Below are 12,269 nucleotides of genomic sequence, written 5' to 3'. Positions count from 1 at the left end.
ACTCATAGGTGCTGATCAGAAAATTCCTGACTGACTGGTTAAGACTATGTTTCTGGGGAGGTTGAAACTGCAATTATATTAGGTATTAAGCCCCAATTTGGAGTCTTGGCCTAAGTGATGCCAAGTGATTTTCTTTTTACAAGGGGAAATACCGAAGAATGAGTGAATGACAGAATAATGATCAAATTCCTATTTCTATTTTGGAAGATTGCAATTTTTTCAGACACTCAGGTGAACAAACTTGAAGGAATTATTTATTACCTTTCCTTTGTTTTCTATTTTTCACACTCAATTTCTAAAAATGATTTTCCTTATGATTTTTTAGTTAATAGCCATTCTTTCCCTTCTATCCCACTATCAGTCCTCTGATGTAAGCTGTCATCTTTGTACAGAAGGATTATTGTATAAATCTCAGCAGAAATTTCCTTTTCTCTTCTTGATCCAGCCACACTGCTGGATTTATGGATTATCATCCATAAATACAATTTTTGTCATGTTGTTTCCTTGTTTGTCTGAGTTTCAAAGGTCTTTAGGCTAGGTCTTCCTTACATTTTTTTTTCCCCTGTGCTTTGCAATATAAGAATTTCTAGTCCTGTCAGTCTAGTCTTTTCCTTTGACCAGGAGTGTAATATTTCCTTCTACTTTTCTGTGTTCACTCAAAGTTCCCTTGCTAGAAAGTGCAAACATGATCTTTTCAGGAGAATAAATTACACCCATTCTTTAGGACTCCACTATCCAAAAGAACTTTATGTTATGATGGGCATTTGTATCTGCATAGCCATGTAGGGACCAAGGGTCTGCTGCCCCAAGATAGGCCACTTTGGCATGAAGATTATTTTGAATTAAAAGCAATCAAAACCCAACAGATTCAGGAAAAACTCTTATAATTTCTCCTCAACTGCTTAAATTTACATTGGAAAGGGGAGCCTGTACCAGGAAAAGTGCTAGTAACAGACATCTCTTTTTACCTAAGAAACTTATTTGCATAACAGGGCTGCCTCTGTTTTCCAAACATCTTCACTCACCCTCTTGCTAATGCTCTTCCTCTCCTTTGTATCCCCAGACCTCTACTCCTGTTTTTAGCTCAGGATGTAATACAAGCCTCATGTTGTCTGATAATCTTTGGAATTTTATCCCTGTGTGGATTCCCTGTAAGTACAAACTAAATTTGATTTTCTCCTGTTCATCAGTCCTGTAAAATGATTTTTTAGTCCAGCTAGAAGAACCTTAGAGGAAAATTTCTACCTCCCCAACAGCCACATGCAACTATTGAGCACTTGAAATGTGTGAGGAACTGTTACATTATAGTTTTACTTATATTTAATGTTACTTATATTTAAATTTAAATGTAAAGAGCCATGTGTGGCTAGTGGCTGCCACATGGACAGCACATTAGGAGCTACACCTTATCCCATTACTTCCCTGAAGTCATTTGATCAGTTAAACTTTTATAGACTTTCCCCCTCCTGGAAACTCCAGCAGCTTTGATGATCTATATAGCACAGCTGTACATTTATCTCTATATTTTTCTACTTTGATGTTTTTATACTTGCCTTGTTTCTCCCCATCTTATTTTTCTCTTTTACTTACAATGTTGAGCTTATAGTATAACCCTCAATACACACTTGACTAAGGTTTTGAATTATTTATGTCGTAAGGGGATGCTTCTCCTCTACTAAAACAAAACAAAAATAAAAGATAAAAACAGAGGAACCCTCTACCAGGCCACTCTTCTGGCAGGAAGGGAATCCAAAATGGCTTCTCCTTGTTCTTCTTGAGTACCTTTCTCTGTCTTGAATGGCTTCCGTCTTCATTTCTGCCTGGAGGAATTAAAACAGCATTATTGTTACATGCTTTGCAAAGACTGTTTTCTGATATACAGTTAAATAACAGTTTATTACTATTAGGACAGTAGTATTTTAATTGCTGCTCTGTGCCATGTTAAAATTATATTGTTGCTTTACTAAAGAATTACTAAGATATATAGCATTTTCCTGGAAGTTAGGGGACCATTTGATTTCCACAATTTACTAGTCAAACTGGTACTCTATCAATTAAATCTAAAAGTTTTTTAATTTGAGGACATTCAACTTTTGAAGTAGGAAGTAAAGGGGCCATGTTGCCAGTCTGGAAGGAAGTTAAATGGATTACTAAGTAATTCTGTACTGCCCCTCTCCTGAAGGGTTATTCCAATCCACTCACATAATACATGTTTTTTTTTGTTGTTTTTTTTCTTTTTTCTTTTCTTTTCTTTTTTTTTTTTTTTTATCAGTTGAAAGAAATGTAGCATTCTCCTTTCCTTCCAATGGAAAGCTGGCCTTCACTTATGCAAATGATGGTCCTCATGCTGGGGGCCCACAAGAGAGCGCCTGACACAATTGCATCAACAGAGATATAAATCCCTCTACTTGCCTGCCTTCCCTATTCATGAAGCTGCTTCAGTGTTCAGTAATGTTCATTTGCATGTTAACACTAGCAAAAAGTATGCAAAACATGAATGCTGAACTTTTCAAAGGGGAGGAGGGAATAATGCAGCAGGGAGGCAGACAAGGGAGAAGGATAAAGCCCAGAGCAGATAGTTTGGCTTGGTTTTGCTTTCTAGACAATGAATGTCTAGAAGCAAAATCAACTTGCCAATCTACCTTTCTTAAAAATAAAATGTAGTCAAGCCCATTTACTTCTTGCCAGATTAGGCAACTTGATTTTTTTTCCAGGGTTTTTACTCTTAAACTTGGATATAAGGTATATCAATTCAAATACTGTGGCTGGCCCATATCAATCTTGCCCCCTAAGAATAAGATTTTTATCTTTCTCATTTGTCTGTTCATGTTTACTTCTTTATTTTACACACACACACACACACACACGTATGAACACACATGAACACACACATAGCCTCTAACAAGTACATAATATTATGCACTATATGGCATATAGTAGCATTCTGATGATGACAAGGTGGTTGGATTTGGCTAAATTCTGTGATTTATAAAGACTAACATTATTCTATTACATTGGGATACCTCTGTATGATATAAATACTTTTGCTTCTTTCACTTATATGCCATATAAATATAAGTGCAGTGAAACAACAAGCAAACATAAAAAGCACTGATTTATTTACTTTAATTTAAAAAGAAAACCCACAACTTTTTTGGCTGTTGGGGAAAAATGCTTACTTCAAGAATGGTATAGCAAAAAGGATGTTTAGTTAAATCCTGGGAAAAAAAAATGGAGAAAACAGAATAACAAAGAAAGAATGCTAAAAAGACAGTAGTTGAAGAGAAATCTGACATTTAAACCTAGGCCCCCCCTGGTGCCCATGGCAACTCTTCTGACAACTTAGTAAAAAAAAAAAAAAAAGACAAAAGACAAAAAATCCATTCTCTTCTTTGCTTTCAAGGATAATCCTTGCTTTTTATTTTTTTTTTCCCCCCCTGGGAACCATGACAATTTTTTTTCTTTTTTGGGACCATGCAGGAATTTCTTTTATAAGAGACCTAATAAATAATGGAGGATTAATATCCTTTAGACAACTAGATGGGAAATTTGATCTTCCCAGAACACATTTTCACACTTATATGTGACCTGGGTGCTAAGAAGCATAAGTAGGGTTAGTTGTTTTATATTTAGGATTTATGCTATTTTACAGTTTTCAAGTCGAACACAGTATTTAAATATAATTCATGTGAGATGAGTAACTTATTTTAATTGTTCTGTTGAACCCAGCATGTGATAATCATTCTCTCTCAATTTGAATGATGTTCCTATGTATTCTGTCATCTGGTTATCTCCGGTTATATCATCACCTAAGATTAGATAAAAATAAAAAGTGTACACTAAATCTGTGACCTTCAACTTCTGTTTGAAAATAATTTCCAAATTGAGAGTCATTTTTCAAGAGCTCTATTACATCAGGATGTGAGTCTAATTTCAGAGGGACTTGTGAGCCCAAACATAGTGGGGTGGGAACCACTGTTTCCAGGGAGATAGAATTACTGCCCAGTGAGCCTCACTGCTATTTTATATGTAATTTGCTCAAGATTGTTTTCATTTTCTTTTAAGTGGGGAATGAAGAATGGTTATATTTCAACTGTTTGTTTGCAAACCTTAAGTCTGAAATTCAGGAATGCCAGTTTGTGCTTAAATATTTTTGTTATTGTTACCACTTTAAAGATTAATATGTATATGCTTAACAAAATTAACATGGTCTAAGAATACAGACTGAACTTTTAATGTTTTAAAGAAAATTTTCAGGAAGGTTCAATGTCTAAAAGGGTCTTACTGTTCAATATCTTCCAGAATCTTAAGATTATTTCTCAGGAAGATGAATCATCTTTTAACAGGGAGGAAGTTTATTGAGCACTTACTCTGTGTCAGGGTCATTTACATAAATTATTTCTTAGCCTCTTGACACATCTATAAGGTAAGATTTTGTGCCCATCTTACAGGTAAAGAAAGATAATAAGGAACTTATCCAATGTCACATAATTTGTAACAAGCAGCTGAGCTGGCATCAAGCCTCAGTCTATTTGGATCCAAATCGTAGTGCTGATGTTTACCACCTCATAAAGCATCACAGAATCAGTGCAATAAATCCCATCTCTCTTCTTCGACAGATAAATTCAAGCAGGCTTCAAAAAGATTAAAAAGGAGGTTACTTTTTCTTTTCTTTTCCTCTACTTTTTGGTTATGTGTTCATTTTTCAGTATAAGTGTACTATATTTTTATTTCTGTTAAAGAGCGAGACGGAAGGACTAGGAAGAAGGGGGGAAGAGAATCTTCATCTCTGAGTTCATGCCTGGAAAGGCCTGCCCAAGCATGGAGAGGGGAGATGGCAGCTTTCCCCACAAAAATGTCAGTGGCTGATTTGCCTCTTCATCTCTGATATCAGCCACGTCTGACATTCTCTGGCAGAACGTTGACAGTTAGTCACAACCATGAACACAAGAGAAAAAAATGTCATGACAATTTGAGTACTGCAAACAGAACTGGCTTTAATAATCATATAAAAATATATACGTTGTAAAATGAATGTTGTGTTTTGAAATGGCCGTGGAAATGTGCTGCTCAGATGTGGTTGCCTGACAGCTTCAGCTGCTGCCCCTCTGTATTCACTTTGTTCCTGCTAAGGCCAAACTTTCTTTAGGTGCTCTCAATGAATATGCGAGCACTATGGGGGTGCTAGTGCAGGCCCATTCCTGTAGAGGGACTCATCTAAGTCATGGCTTTAGCTCCCCATCAGCCAGGTTGAAACATCCATATTACTGCTCTGAGTCTCTTCCTAAACAGTTCTTTTTCCTTTCCCCTCTCCTTTCACTGGTATGAGACCTGGGTTTAGGGTCTGAAGTTTTCCCTCTCTACTCTACCTCCTCCTCTTTATCCTTGGTAGGTGCTCTCTCTGATAAATCTCTTCAACATTTAATTCCATCTTGACATCTACTTCTTGAAGGACTCAAACTGACATATGCTTCAAAGTAGTTGACCTGGAAGGCCAGTCATTTATATTGAAGATGTGTTCATATCTCAAAACACTACTCTTTCTAGATGTTCTCAGTATTTGCCTAATGACCTAAAGAACCATAGATATTTTATAACTAAAAATGTATTAATGAATTTGAATCCTGATCTTCATCAGTATATCTGTCTTTAAATAACTGTCTACTTCTGGAAAATCAAATTTTGTATAAAAGAATTCATATTTCTTAAATGGATACATTATAGTGCTTCTGAAATTCACTATAGATTATTTATGTAGTCCTAAAGGGTCATGATGGGCATGATAAAGTTTCTGTAATCAAACTCACCTGTAAACAAGTCTTTAGCTTTAAAATTATTTGAACAATCTACTGAGATTTTACCCATTTGAACTTCAGAGTCAATATCCTTTTTTACCCAAGTGCCACCTAAGTACCTTCTCTATTAGGAACCATATTTTAAACTGATCCAGTTAATACTCTTACCACTAGCCTGTTAGTCCCCAGTGTAATTTTTCTGCCAAATTCCTTTTAAATGGTATCCTTAAATCTAATGATCCTTTTCTACACTCATCAGTTACGGGCTGTCACTACCTTTACAGCTAGTTAATTTCTCAACGAGTGTCTCTTTCTCATGCAGGCCGGGATAGGGAGACATAAATTTTTCCATCATGAGGAATTGGTTGACTAAGTTGTACATCAGTCCAGAGAAGCAAGTATGTCCAATTCTACAGCTATAAGTTTATAAGAGTTGTACTGACACCTGATAGGTACAATAGAAAAGGTGTGTCTAAAGTTATACGATATAGTAATTCTAACTTCACCATTTACTAGTTTTGTGACTTCAGGTAAGTTAAGGAATACTTTAAGTCTCAGTTTCCATCTTCCAATATCTATTCTGAATAGCATTGACTCCTAGAGTTGTTATAATGGTTGCATGATGATCTGCATAAAGTATTTAAGTAATTCTTATGCAGAGAGGGCCCTTAATAAATGTTAGTTATTATTATTATGTTATAGCTCAAAGTACCTAAAAATTTAGTTTTTTCACATCCAGATTTCTTTCTTTAAAATACTTTCAAATGGACAACACATCTGAAACAAATTAGGAAATTAAACTAACTTGAAAAATGTGAATTTACTAAGTTATTTATTCAGGTTTTGGATTTGCACTGAAGTTTTAATTTTTTGTTCTTATTTCTAATTATATAAACCTATGATATGTGCATTTAACTTAATGCAGATTTCAGCTACTTCAGTAAAAGAAGATGGATGAATGTATTATAATATGGCAAATTGTCAGCCTAGAGATGGTTCTGTCTAAAAGCCAGACTAAAGATGAGGTGTTACCTGACATTCCCTAGTTGTCATACCATGACATGTGCAATTTCTTTAATTATTCTGATAGTGGAATTTAAAATACAGATCGTCCTCAACTTATGATGTGACTATGTCCTAATAAGCCCATTGTAAGACGAAAATGCATTTAATGCACCTAAACTACCAAACATCTCAGCTTAACGTAGCCTGCCTTCAATATGTTTAGAACACTTACATTAGCCTACGGTTGGGCAAAATCATTGAACACAAAGCCTATTTTATAATCAAATGGCTATCTCATGTAATTTATTGAATACTGTACTGTAAGTAAAAAACAGAATGGTTGTGCAGGGACAGAATGGTCATAAGTGTATCTATTCCTTGTTTACTCTTGTGATGGGTGTCTGGCTGGAAGCTGTGGCTCCCTGTGGCTTCCCAGCATCACCAGAAATGATCGTACCACATGTCACTATCAAAATTCAAAGTACAATTTCTGCTGAATGTGTGTTGCTTTCACATAATCATAAAGTTGAAAAATTGTATCATAAATAGAGGCCTGTATGTTTTTGGTACTTCTCTTATTTAGAATGGCTATAATGAGAAATACAAGATTTGCTTCTCATTTGCATTGCGAATGTCTTTTAAAATGTGTCTTTTTCACATTGCATTAAAATTTGGAGAGTCAAATGGTGACTCTGGCTGATAATACTGTATTGTATAATTAAAACTTGCTAAGAGAGTAGAATTTACACAAGAAAGAAAGAAAGAAAGAAAGAAAGAAAGAAAGAAAGAAAGAAAGAAAGAAAGAAAGGTAAATATGTGAGGTGAGGATGTGTTAATTAACTTGGTAGGAATTCTTTCACAATGTACCTGTATATCAAATGTTCATGCTGTACCTTTTAAATATATTACAATGTTATTTGTCAATTATATCTCAATAATGCTGAAAAAAAATTGGAGAGTTAAGCTTCAAAGTTTTCTCAAAGCAAATTCATTTTCAGATATCTGAAAGAAACAACCTGTCTCATTGTGCAAAGCTCCCTGTGCACAGTATTTATGCCATCGAGTGGCATAAATAGGACTTCCATTGATTTGTTTATTGCACCTTTTTGGAGACTAAACATGTCTTTTTTTGACAGCAGCTACGCAAAAGTATCAATTGCCTTTTCTTTCATCAGAACTGTTGGATAGCAGGTTTTCCACAAGTCATAGGTCAACAGAGTTGGGGTGAAGAGGGGTTGAACTTTCAAGGGCACTTTAGAGCTTAGGTTCCTCTTTCTCTTGCCACTTGGAAGGGCCCACTTCCTTCATGTAGTCATCCTTCATCTCAGTTTCTCCTCCATTGTGTTTTCTGTCTCCATTGTTACCTAATCTTTGGGGTGGAAAATGAATCTACAAGCAGTTATCAGAACATTTCTTTGCCGTAGTCAGTCTGAAAGTTTTTCTGAGCCTTTATTTTTACTTTTATATGAATTGAAGTTGTCTTCACAGTTCCGATGAGGAAGCGGAAAAGAAGGAAATGAATTGAACAATGAATATGCAGATTAACATGAACATTTTTTATTTGTTTTTATTATTATGGAGGAATTCAAGCTTCAAATATAGGGAGAATAGAATACTATGAAGAATTCTTGTGTTGTTGTAACCCAGCTTCAACCATCATCTACCCGAGCCACTTTTGTTTCATTGATCTCCCTGTACTTTACCTTTGGTTTTGATCCTGAAGTATTCTAGAGCAAAACTCAGACATCATATCATTTCGCCCTTACGTACTTCAATAAAGATTTTAGCAGATAAGGACTTTTGTTTCCATTGTTGATGCAATTATGCAGGGTGGAGAATACAGTATTCTTTTATCCTCTATGGCAATGTAGGTTAATTTGTTTGTTATTAAATATTGACATTAAGAGTTTGGAACAGCTTTTTGCGCTAACCATACTGTGTAATGAGAAATATTTTAGAGGATTTGAAATTCTATATTGCTAAATTCCTTATAGGATAGATATGGCTTTCTTGTTTTGTAGTTATAAATACTATAGTTAGGGCGCTAGCAAATGTAGTAATGCAGATGTGATATGCAGCACATCAGGCTTTCAGTTCTTCCTTAAGTCCCGAAGTCATTGGTAAGTGTTATCAAAAATCCTTTCAAAGGGTTGAAACTTGAGAGGTGAAACATAAAAAATAAAAAAATTAAAAAGACAGATGCTGTGCCCAGAGACACGTGATGCCTTTTGGAGGAAAGGGTTAATGCTTTATTTCTGTGGGAAGGGTTAATATTTTACTTTTAAGGGTGGAGGAGGAGAGGAGACTGAACACTAGACCCAGGAAGGATGGTACTATCTTCTTACTCAAGGTATGGTTAGCACAACTGACTAGGAAGGATGGTACTATCTTCTTACTCAAGGTATGGTTAGCACAACTGACTAAGTCCTGGCAACCGTAGATGTAGTAACTGATTGCACAGCAGGAAACACAAATGAGGTTTTATTTACTGTATTTTCTTTTTGAGATTTTGAGAGACTGTATTGGCAGGTGAGTAAATTGACTCTTGACCATTGTGCTCACTCTGCAGAAAGAGTTTTAGTACATGTGGCCTCTGAGTTGTCACATGTTCATTTCCACCACAGTGGCACTGCTGGCATTTCTGTGTCTGTTCAGGGTCATGGTCATTTCTTTGAGGGCAAAGGGTTTATCCCTTTTTGGTACATTCATCTATTGAGTCTCTGCTGCGGGCGTATCTTTCACTGGCCACTTCTTGAACTCTTAATACTAGATTTGTTTTTCCTATATGTCTCTTCAAAGGAGAGTTAGAAGTTTATTCTGTGACTCTACTTTTGCTGTTGCCTTTTGATCATTTGTTTAATTGTCTTGAGCACTTATAGAACAGGTATTGTTTCTTGACTGTTTTATTCATTCCATATTTTACTCAAGAGTCTTTCCCATAAACCTGTTAAAACTGGAAGAATAAAATCTGATGGAGGAGACATTCCACCCTCTTTTCCCTTTCTCCAAAGCTCCCTCTGAGGTCCTTGACTCTTTTGCTAAAACATTTCAAATCAGCCTTTGCTTTTATAAATTCAGTAATGAGAAGCTTTTAAAAATAGTCTATTTCATTATCGAAAAACCATGTTAGTAAGTCATTATTTTTGTTGTATAAAACTCTGCCTCTCTGTTTAGCTTATACCCATTCACGCTTTCCATGCGAAAACCTTTCAGATATTGGAAGACATTTATAGCACACTTTTCTTAATTCAAGGTCAAATCTGGGCTAGAATTCCTACTAAGTTTAGTTAGCGCAAAGGGTGTGTATTCACATGGGCACTCTCTTAGACTCATAGATTAAGTGTAACTTATGTATTTTAAACATTAATAAAGTGAAAAAGTGTGCTCAATACTTTTAAAAAATAGGAGACAGAGAGAGAGAAATTTAAAATGTGTTCCCTTGTACAAATCTCTGTGTAATGCCACCTGAGCATATTTATAATTAAAGATAGATTCCAATATAAATATCCATATGCAATATACATTTAAAAATCTTTGAAAAATTAAAACATAGAAACAAAACATGAATTTAGAATGCCAACAAGCAAAAAACAAAACAAAAAAACCCTAGAATGTTGTTCTTGTGTAAAAGTTTTTTTTATTTTCTAAAGATAAAAATTTGTTAAAAAAGATTTAATTACTTTTTGTTTACTTCACTTTATTTCTGTGCAGAATTATAAAATGGCATAAGATGGAATCAGTTATCCTTTATACAACTCTCTGCTGTCTCTCTTCTTTCTAGTTTCTGAGACTTTGGAACTTTTGAATATTTTATATATAACAGTCTTTATATTTTCTCATGATGCTTTCTACAGGCATTAAACAATAATGTTTAAAAATGTTTTGTAATTGATTAGTGATGGAACACTGCCCAGCAACTAAAACACAGGTTATATTTAGCAAATCATGACTGTATTACATTTTGATTTCTAGTCGAAGAAATAGCTGTATTTGTTTTCAACGGCAAAGGCTATGCTTAATGAAAAGTTTCAATAGTTCTAGATCTTTAACAAACAGAAACATTCTTCAATATTTGAAACATGTTTCAATAGTCTTATTTTTACAATTTTAAATGGTGTAGTTCAATGCAGACAAGATTTAATGAACCCCAAGTTTTCTTTTTTCTTTTCCTTCTTCCTCTTTTTTTTTTTTTTTAAACTAAAGAGGGAACCTTAACCCACTTCTTAAAATCAAGATGTGGTTCAAATGGCCAAGACCATTACAATACTTGAAAAATGATGTTAGCTCAATTTATCCTTTCTTTCTAAATGTTGATGTAATCAGGAAATGATTTAATGTGTTCTTGTCATTAATAATAAAACAAGCCATAAGTAGAATATACTGAACCACAATCACTTCGTTTTGTTTTCCTGCAAAACAAGGAGGAGAATGAAAAATAGAGCTCTCTAACCTGGCTAGTAAAACAACCATCCTTCCAAACTAGCAGCTTCAGTTAATTCAGTACACTGGCGCTGTGGAATTGTGGTGACATTTACTAGCACATTACCTTTCTTGAGAAATCAGCTTATTTGTGATATAAAAGAGAAAAAGAAGAAAAAATGGCAAGGTTGTGTTTATGGCTTTCTTTTTCATTTGGTAAACAAGATATTTTTCAGGGTAAATTCTCTATAATACAAATAAATAGGTGTCTCTCATCTTCATCAACTTTTGCACACTTATGCTGCTTATTTAGTTCCAACACACATATATATTGAAAATCTTGGCAGATATTTGCTTTCAAAATGAGATTTGTCAAGTTTATGAACTCAACACTCCATACTCTGTTAATGTATTCATATCTTTAAAACCTGGGAGGAAAAATAATTGATGCTGGGTCAGTGTGATTTACAATCTCTAATTTGTTAATGAGATTTACTGACCATTTGTCTTTACTTTGTCTCTGTGCAGAGTTATAAAATGGCATGAGAGTCAGTGACCATTTATGTCTTCTAACTTGACCATGTTTGTCTTGAACATTTTTTCATCCTAAAGGAGACTGTGCTTTTTCATTACACCATACAGTGCAGAATGTTTAAAAATATTTCATGGAGGATTGTGGTGAAAAAAAAAAAGTTCCATGGAGGAGTTAATAAAATGTCTTCATCAAGTAAGTGGAAAATGTTTTATACATTATATTTCATTTACAAAGAAATTGGGGGCCTAGAAATAGAAAAAGAATAGAAGAATTCCTCTTTTGAGCTCATCCTTTGAAAATACTTGCTATGACTTATAGTGATATGTTTAATTTTTCTCAGTCAGATAAAGTGTGTCATCTATGGCGAAGACAAGGATTGATTAAGTAGTTCTATTTAACAATATTCTTCTTAAGTTGCTTTTTTATGAACTGGAGCTATGACTAATTTGTTAATTTCTTTGGGAGATTGTAATAAGATTATTTCTCAACAGTAAACAATGTCTCACATATCACTC

At 34.5% G+C, this 12,269-nt stretch overlaps 1 long non-coding RNA gene across 1 annotated transcript in view; it reads left to right on the top strand.

The window, feature by feature from the left end:
• Positions 1 to 11,939, top strand: part of LOC125281016 (uncharacterized) — a 62,329-nt gene extending 50,390 nt beyond the window's left edge. The window contains exon 4 of the long non-coding RNA XR_007187990.2: positions 11,832 to 11,939. This is a non-coding gene — a long non-coding RNA (uncharacterized LOC125281016). The remainder of the gene's footprint in view (positions 1 to 11,831) is intronic.
• The last annotated feature ends 330 nt before the right edge of the window (positions 11,940 to 12,269 follow it).

This window comes from Ursus arctos, unplaced genomic scaffold (assembly GCF_023065955.2).
Source record: "Ursus arctos isolate Adak ecotype North America unplaced genomic scaffold, UrsArc2.0 scaffold_11, whole genome shotgun sequence".
Lineage (NCBI taxonomy): Eukaryota > Metazoa > Chordata > Mammalia > Carnivora > Ursidae > Ursus > Ursus arctos.
Note: the sequence above shows the minus strand (reverse complement) of the source record. Positions and strands in the feature narration are given on the sequence as shown.